At 36.0% G+C, this 9,252-nt stretch overlaps 1 long non-coding RNA gene across 1 annotated transcript; it reads right to left on the bottom strand.

Moving 5' to 3' along the window:
• Window positions 1–2,221: 2,221 nt before the first annotated feature.
• LOC131814075 (uncharacterized) lies at window positions 2,222–7,076 on the bottom strand. Its single transcript, XR_009347116.1, has 3 exons — window positions 6,885–7,076; window positions 2,871–3,136; window positions 2,222–2,758 (listed from the first exon to the last, which is right to left on the bottom strand). It is a non-coding gene; the product is annotated as an uncharacterized LOC131814075 (long non-coding RNA).
• Window positions 7,077–9,252: the final 2,176 nt, after the last annotated feature.

Below are 9,252 nucleotides of genomic sequence, written 5' to 3'. Positions count from 1 at the left end.
AGTGGCAAAAACCAAATTCAATGGAAACACTAAGAAGCAAGAAATTAATTCTGATGTGGAGATCTGTCTTCATGGAGGAGGTAACATTTGAACTATCTTTGAAAGATACATCAGAAATATAGCATTTTTTAAAAAGAATTTATTTATTTATTTGACAGAGAGAGATCACAAGTAGGCAGAGAGGCAGGCAGAGAGAGAGAGGAAGGGAAGCAGGCTCCCTGCTGAGCAGAGAGCCTGATGTGGGACTCGATCCCAGGACTCTGAGATCATGACCTGAGCCGAAGGCAGCGGCTTAACCCACTGAGCCACCCAGGCGCCCTGAAATATAGCATTTTTTTTAAAATTTTATTTATTTATTTGACAGAGAGAAATCACAAGTAGACAGAGAGGCAGGCAGAGAGAGAGAGGAAGGGAAGCAGGCTCCCTGCTGAGCAGAGAGCCCGATGTGGGACTCGATCCCATGACCCTGAGATCATGACCTGAGCCGAAGGCAGCGGCTTAACCCACTGAGCCACCCAGGTGCCCCAGAAATATAGCACTTTTGATGTTTAAAGGTTTACAGTCTACAAAGTGACCTGCATTATTATCCATAACAGGTGCTTGCCGGCCCATAGGGACATCAGTGATACTCTATAAAATGTTTCTCCCCCAGTGCACCAGTGTCTTAGGAAATCTTACCTGGCTCTACCTTCTGAGTTTATCTTTTTTGTTCTGAGTCTTGGTATCAACCTCCAGATATGGTCAATTTCAGTTCCCCTTTGCTACATTTTCTAAAGCTTCTGACAAGAACTTGCCCTGGTAATCCAGTCACTTATAGAATCTGAGACTCCTTCATACTTTGATAGGTATTCAGATAGTTTTGAGAGTGAGGCAGATAGGTAGATAACTATAACTCAAATAATAATTCGATGTCATTAAGGAGTTTTTGTGTTATGCAGATTTAAAAGGAGAATTCTTCATAAGTATGTCAACTTTTTCCCAGATAGCTCTGGACCATCCCATCATTACTGAAATTTAACTTCTTCCCATAAATATTACTTTCTTATCTCCATCTTTGGGTGTCTTAGAGGAGATTTCTGTGGGCATATGAAGGAGAATGTCTACATGTTTGTTTTTGAAAATTTCCAAGTCTATCCTTATTGTAATATGTCTTTTGAACTAGGTGTGTGGCCAGAGGTAGCTGTAGCTTACCTCAGGTTTCCTGGGCAATGGAACCCTGAGCATGAATCAGTCCTAATATTAGATGTAGCATTATGCACACACCTGTGTGAGTCAGCAGTTCCAGGGGACCTGAGGGTATGGATGATATCCATACTTCTGTGACTTGACTGGGGTAATCTGAATCTGGGTTTGTTTCTGTCTGTAAGTGGATCTGGTCAGAAGCTAAAAGAAGGAGAATAATGACTACCTTAGATCCTCAGAGCCTACAATGGAAAATAAAACATCAAACCAGGTCCAGTGGTAACATAAGTACATGTTGGTGAAATGATTGGGCAAGAGAGCCTAGACTAGTTTTTAGTTCACAAAAGGATGGATTAGACAATAGAATGCCTCATTGTTCAGCAACAGAGTTAGGCTGGGGTTGAAATGGATTATTCTTTTTTCTTTGTTATAAGTTTTCTTGTGGACTCAGTATTAAAACAAATAATTGTGTTTTTTTGGTGAGATCTCAAAAGAATTGTTTTGAATTGAATTTGCTTGTGTATTTACTTTCTGTAAATGAATTTCCATTGCTATTTTGTAGTAAGACTACACTGAATAGACTATGAGTATGTATGTTATCTAAAAATTGCAATGGTAAGTGCCTGGTCAAAATACATATTAAAAGCTTGTAGGTCTGGATGGCTCAGTGGGTTAAGCCTCTGCCTTCAGCTCAGGTCCTCACGGTCCTGGGATTGAGCCCCTCATCAGTTCCCTGCTCAGCAGGGAGCCTGCTTCCCCCTCTCTGCCTGCCTCTCTGCCTACTTGTGATCTCTCTCTGTCAAATAAATAAATAAAATCTTAAAAAAAAAATAAAGAAAGCTTGTAGTTCTAAATATAGTTTGCAAATATAAAAAGAACTGGGTTAATTTTCTATGACCACAGCTATGTAAGTAATAAGGATAAAAGACAAACACAAATATTATTACATTAATTAAAAATACAAAATATTTATAAAACACATAAACTATAACCTTCAGAAATATAATACTACAGGAATTAGAATTATTGGAGCCAAGTCCTTTATTTTTGTTGAAAGTAGTCCTGACATAATTGTCAAAGCTTTGAATGTGTATCTCAGTCTCCATATTTTTATAAATTTAAAAGAGCAGCAGAATCACAAGATGCTACGCTCCAAGGACAATTTCCTCTTTTTATTTTTTAAATAATTATGAGCTATTTTGTGAGAGAAGCATTTTTAGAATATAATTAGTAGACATCATTGACAAGGAGGAGGTAGCAAAAACACAAATGAATTTACATATGCCAGAATGTGTAAGAAAATGTAGTTTTCCTTAATGAAGCAATTTAATTCAGTAATGGAATTATATAACAAAAGAAATTTTAATTGCATGCACTACTGTAATTCTTCACATTTATTAAGGAAATCAAAATATTAAAGTTCTATTTAACAAATAAGAATAATATTTTCTTTCATCCTTCAGTGTGTTTTAGGAATCTGAGAGGGTAGTTATTAAAAATATTAAGGCCAATGTATATGGTTAAAAATTTTATAGAAATGGAGGGATTACCTTCTGGTATACATATTTATTCTGAACTAGCCATGCTTTTCTTTTTTTTTTTTTTTTTTTTTTTTTTAAATTTTTTATTTTTTATAAACATATATTTTTTATATACATATGATCTCCCTGATATGAGGAAGTGGTGACGTAGCCATGCTTTTCTAAGCCTTAACTTTGAACTTCTGGAAGGCAATAGATTATAATTGAACATGAGGAGCTTTGGAATTGAACATAACTTGGTTTGAGCTGTGGGCCTTTGGCAAATTGTAAAAGCTGCTTGAGTCTCCATTTGTTCACTTAGAAAATGGGGAAATTGTATCTAATTCTTGCTGATAAGGTATTCCATGTAATATCTAATATTAAGTGTCTTGTACTGAAGGTATTCAATAAATCTTTTGTTCCAGTTCTTTCTCCTGTAAATAAAGCAAAAACATAGTTGAGTATTAGTATTACTATTACTTCTAATACTACAATTAGCAATAATTTCTGTTTATTGAGCATCTGTTATATAATCTATATTGGTACAGCAGCTTTATATACACTTAATTGAATATCTACTAGGCACATAGAATTGAGCTGGCTACTTTATCGTAACATTTTAAAAATCAACTTCATAAGGAAGAAACTTGGAATTCAGTTATATAGATGAGAAATTCATATTTGGCTGGAATAGTACTGATTTCTAAGATGAAATACTAAAAGCATTCTAGACCTTTAGAACCTTTGCCATTTCCACTATCTCATTTGAAATCATATTTCTGTGTAATAACTAATAGAGATTTCAGTAGCCCCAAGTAATAGCTGAGACAACAAAGCTTTAATTAACTTGTGACTCCCACTTTCTCTTAGTTACTGTTGGAGCTAGGACTTAAATTCAGCTATTTTCTCTTATTTCCAGTTTTCTTTCCCTCAACCATCCTTTCTCAGTGTGTTCATGATAACTTAGTTACATTAATAACTATAGAAATATCATTTAAGTGTAATGTTGAATGATTTTTTTTTCTGGTTCTCTGGAGGTCAGGATAAGAGGGTACACTTATAGACTAGTAGAGAAAGACTTTAGAGTTTGGGATATAAATTTTGCTTTTCACCAGCTGTGCAACATCATAGTGGAACCATTGAGGGTGATTTTCTGAAGATTTGAAAGTATGGAAAAGATATGACTGTGTTTGGAAGAAGATGTGATGAGAATGAGCTAAATGATTCATTCAAGGTATTTTCCTGACTTAAGATGATAAGATTTTGTACTATGTATATTTAAAACCCCGTAAACTACTCTTCATACCCATGAAAACGGATTTTGTCCTTTTTCCACCACACACCACCCAAACTCAAGCACCTGCACGCTACACCACAGACATGCAAACAGAGCCTTGTTTTCCTGGATGATGGTAAGCCATCCCCGCGCCTCATCCTTCAGTCCTGGATTAGTGGTATTTGTCCATTATTCAGAACAATGCCCTCTGATGGAAGGATGATGAAATGGAATGGCAAGGTGGGCAGAAACAGACTGGACTACTCAGGTACTTAGAGAATGAACTTAATAAGCCCAATCCTTTTGTTGTGATTCTGCAGACTATACCTGCAGCTGAAGCAGGAGTTGGCCACTTTGCTTTTCTCTTCAATACAATCAGGTAGAGATTTTAACTTCTTGGCCAACACATACGGGGTAATTGAACCACTTGAGATTTTCACGGGTGAAATGGAATAGAAACTTCTGTCAGTGTCATCCTTAGGTTGTACTTTTCTCTGCATGTTGTGGACTGAAGCCAATAATTTTCTTAAAAAGTTGTGAATATAGTTACTATTCTTTTAATAACTTGTTATTAAATCAGTTGTTAACTTAAGCCTGCTTTAAGTGTGATTGTTAAATTGTTAAATATTCCTATACTGATGAATTTATTTGGAAGATACTATTTGGGAGTTTGGAAGGGGCTGTGGACTTTTTTTTTTCCCTCCAAGTAAGCCATATACCCAATGTGGGGGCTTGAACTCACAATTCCAAGATCAAGAGTCACATGCTCTACTGATGGCACCCCAGAGCTATGGGCACTTTAAAGGTGTTGTTTGACTACCTAGAGAAAATGTCCATGTATTGGGATAATAGAATATTTATAATAACAAATGGAAACTATAAAATATGAGGAGGATTAATCTGGTAATATTGTATGTTGAATGCTATTTTCTGTTCAGATGGTCATTAGTTATAGTCTAGGGTTGTGATAGTCTCAGTGCCTGTAGGATCTGCTCAGATTCTCTACTGAGTAGAAATTTATGGCATTTAACTATTACATTCCAAAAAGTGCTTTTGCAAAAATAAAAACTGAACATCTTGTGTTTCATAGATGTGTCTGTTCTCGAGCTCTGACTTTTCACAGGAGGGAATGTTCACATTACCTTTAGTTAACTCTACCTTTGAAATTGCTTATAATTCAGGACATAATGCCTGACAATGATTATGCCCAGAGTTTCCTGGAGCTTAATATGATTTTTAAAAATGCTCCCTCCTATTCTTAATCTGAGATATTTAATTGATTACTCATCTCTCCTTGTCAAACCTGATACAAGTCCTACCTGATAGAGAGCAATCTGCATAATGATGATCTCAACAGACATTAAAGAAAACAAGTATCTTTCTGATTATTTTTTCCCTGGTAATATCTGTTCTGTTCATTATAATTTCAATATGATGATTGGTTTCTTTTTTCGTTATTATGTTCCATTGAGCTAAATGTATACACATGCCCTTTCCATGTTTGTTCTTTTAGCCTTACTTTGTTTTCAGTTGCTTTTTGTTTATTGAACATTTAATGCACTGCAGGTCAACATGATGCTTGCTTTCTGTAATTTTGAGCCTGCTAAGATCTATACTTATCTAAGGGAACACATTCTATGAAAAAAGTATTGAGAGATTCTAACTTAACTCAGAGAAGACCTTAGATTGTTTTAACCATCTTCAATCACACCTACCGTATGTGATTTCAAAGAAGTCAACCTCAATTCACTCATTTAATTCACTTAATCTAACTCAAGACATAGTTGGATTCTTTGAATCCTTTAGAGGGAGTCTATAATATTTCACTTATTTAAGAAGGAATAACTGAAAAAAAAAAGGAATAACTGTCTTTAGATTAGATACCATGTTTAAAAGAATTATAATGCATTTCTAAAGAGCCTCCATCATTCAACTATTCACCCTGTGGTAGCTTACCAAAAGTCATATGTCAGTGTCATATATGTAACTTGGCATTAAGATGAACACACTGCAGTTAGCGCTGTGTATATGTATGCAGAGTGAACGGTAACCGGGAAATATGTACTCTGAGTGATGTTCTCAAATGCAGAACTAGGAAATACTGTCCTGTAAGCTTGTCAGTGGTGGGGAGGGTGAAGACTCATTTTCCTAATTTATGATGCTGGTCTACAGCTTACATTGGAGTTGACAGTATATATTTAAGAGCAAAAACATAAAACAGTAAGCTCTTTCTCTTTACAGAGACAATTTTACTTAGACTTTTTAGGTGGCATTAAGTCCTGAGAAGGACGTGGAAAAGGGTCCACAGAATGAAACTGTGAAGAATCTGAGATTTAACCTGTCACAGTTCCATGGACACTGACAGAAAACACGAGACTCCTTGGCCAGAGACAAAGGACTTCATTACTCACAGTAATAGCAGTGGTCAGAGTGTCAGCACTTTTTGTGCCAGTCTTCTGAGACCCAGTTTCCACAAGGAGATATGAAGATGGCCAGGTGACACCTATCCTCATGGTGTGTTGTGTTGTAGGAGATAAGCCCCAAACTTACAGAACCCAAATATGTTATTCAGTAAGCATGCCTTTTGCTCTGAAAGGAGATACTCTATCTACTTTCCAAGGCTTTTGGATATACATACATCCTTGAAAAAAGTCTGGAGCATAGGACTGTCAGTGTCTGTTTTTAAGACATGTAGAAATGCAAGAGACCCATGGATAATTGACCCCTCTAAAGATGAGACCTAATTCTTGTCTACATTTATTTATCAGTTCCAGTATCTCATCTGAGAAAAGTATCTTTTCCTCTAAATGGCACCTGGTAAAAGAACTCACTCTCATTTCCCCATTTCCAGCTTCCTCTTCAATCCATTTCTCTCTGGAACTAACTTCACTTACACCAGAAATTACCTCTTTGAGGATGGACATAACCGGTTTCATCCCTCTTGGTCTCTCAGGAGCAGCTGACGCTACAAAATACTTCTTCCTTTCTGAAATGAAATGCTTTGTTTGTTTGTTTGTTGACTTTTGTAAAACTATACCTAAGCCTCCACTGCAACCTCTCAATTGCCTCTGTGGTTATTTCTTCCCTTGAAAAATTGAGGTCCTTTGAGGTTCTGATGTTTACACACTCTCCTTATGACATCACAGACTCGGTAGTGCTGGTTGCTTTCACCTTTAAATCTCAAACCTAGACCATTTCCTGAGCTCCAGGCCCACACTACCACCTGATTTTTGAATATCTCTATTTAGATGTCTTATTAGCATCTTCATTTACTGATTTTAAAACACAAGTTCCCATTTTTATTGGTCCCCTAAACCTCCATGTTCTCTTGTGTTCCTGTCTTACTAACCAATAACCACCATTTTCGCAGCTTTCCAATTCAGGTGAGGGCCATCCTTGACTCTGCTTCTTCTGTAATTTCTGTGTGTTTATTTGTTCATGCCCTGCTGCTCTTGCCATCCAGTTACTTCTCCATATACCTCTATCGTCCTCATCATAACTATTTTAGTTCAAGCCACCCTCATTTATTGATGCTAATTAAGTATATTGATTCCTTACACCTGATCTTTTTGACTCCAAAGTCACCTTCTTCAAATTTACTCTCTAACCAGAGAGATAAAATTCCAATTTCATCATGTCATTAACCTGATTAGAATACTTTCTTGAGTCTGCTAGCCTTTGAGATAAAATTGAAACCTCACATCATAGGATAAAAGAACTTCAGATTTGGCCTGCTGATCTGTTCTGCCTTGTTTCTGACCACATTTTAGTCTAGCAATATCTACATTTTCTTTCTGTACCTAGAATTCATTTTCTGTCTTTTACCTTGGGACTTTTGACACGTGCTGGTCCCTTTGCTGGAAACTGTCCTATTTGTCTATTCAACCAGATATCAGATTCACAGAGAAATATTTTCAAATTCATCTTTATTTTGACCTAGGTGCTCCCATAACCTCCTTTACTTCTCTCTGAGCACTCATGCCCATGATTAGCAGTTGCTGATTTAATATTGACTACTTCTTTGCTCTGTTAGCTTTATGAAAGCAGGGACTATTTTTTGTTTTGCGTATTTTCTAGGATTGCATGCTATTTTGTGCGGATCAAAGGTTTTCAATAACTATTTTTGAACATATGAATAAATGAAAGTAAGATCTAAGTTTCTTCATGGTGAATTATATAATTATCTTGAAAGACACAGATACCTCTATTTTTAATATAATGAAATAATGATACCATTTATTTAACAGGAATTATACACATATAATAATGGAGCGTTTTTTTCCCACAGAGTTTTAGGTATTTGTTATATATGCATATGTGTAAGTATTTTAGTCAGAGCTGAACAATACTTGTAATATATTCTGGCATCCTGGCATATGGAAGTTTCTCAATAAATATTTTAACTTTTAATGAGTGAGTGAAAATGGGAACTAGAGCTTGTCACAGTGAATTATGTCTTTTTTTTTTTTAATGACAAAGTCAGTTGTATCTGTTTCTTACACAATACAATAATAATAGCGTTTCTAGAATAGGAATTTCACACACATATATAATGATGGAAGACCTTTTCTCACAGGATTTTGTATACATGCCTGTGCTTTCCTCAGAACTGTACATACTGGTGATAGAATTAGGTATCATATATGTGGACAAGGGGGTATTATCCACTGTATACCATGTTAAAAGCATGTAACCATTTTTTCTTTGAAGATACTTGTTTTCATTCTTAATGGAAATTTGTTTCTTCAGGATAGACTGTTCCAGTATAGATGCATTCCTAAGTAGAAGCCACATTTTCCTCTTTGGATACTTTCTCAGTTCCTCATAGAATGAAGTGTAAGTCAGAGGCCTTAGGAATCTTTTATTGCTGCCAGTGCCTTTTCTGTCTGATGACTCAGTGGCTCTTGCAGCATCCTCTTGAGTAGGGAAGAGAAGTAGCAAGCTTTCATCAAAACTAATTAACACATCTTTTCCTCCCTTGTTATTAAAGAGCAGCTGTAGCTGGAGAGATGGAGGCGAGAAAGCAAGACAGCAAAACCTGTGGGAGGGGGAGGTGAGGAGTTCTCCAGAGAGGCTGCTCTTAATGCTCATAAGAAATTGCCCTACAGTAAATGAAATACTGATACAACAGGTTATCATTATGTCCATAGCACAATGAAGTCTTTTGAGAGTATACCAATTAAACAAACTCTTGGCTATTCTTAGTGATTGGATAGATGTGATCTCTTTGTCATTTCTCGTATATATTGTAAACTGTCTTGTGTATGTTGACTA

This window comes from Mustela lutreola, chromosome 13, assembly GCF_030435805.1.
Source record: "Mustela lutreola isolate mMusLut2 chromosome 13, mMusLut2.pri, whole genome shotgun sequence".
NCBI classification, from domain to species: domain Eukaryota; kingdom Metazoa; phylum Chordata; class Mammalia; order Carnivora; family Mustelidae; genus Mustela; species Mustela lutreola.
This window is presented reverse-complemented; position numbering and strand designations above follow the sequence as displayed.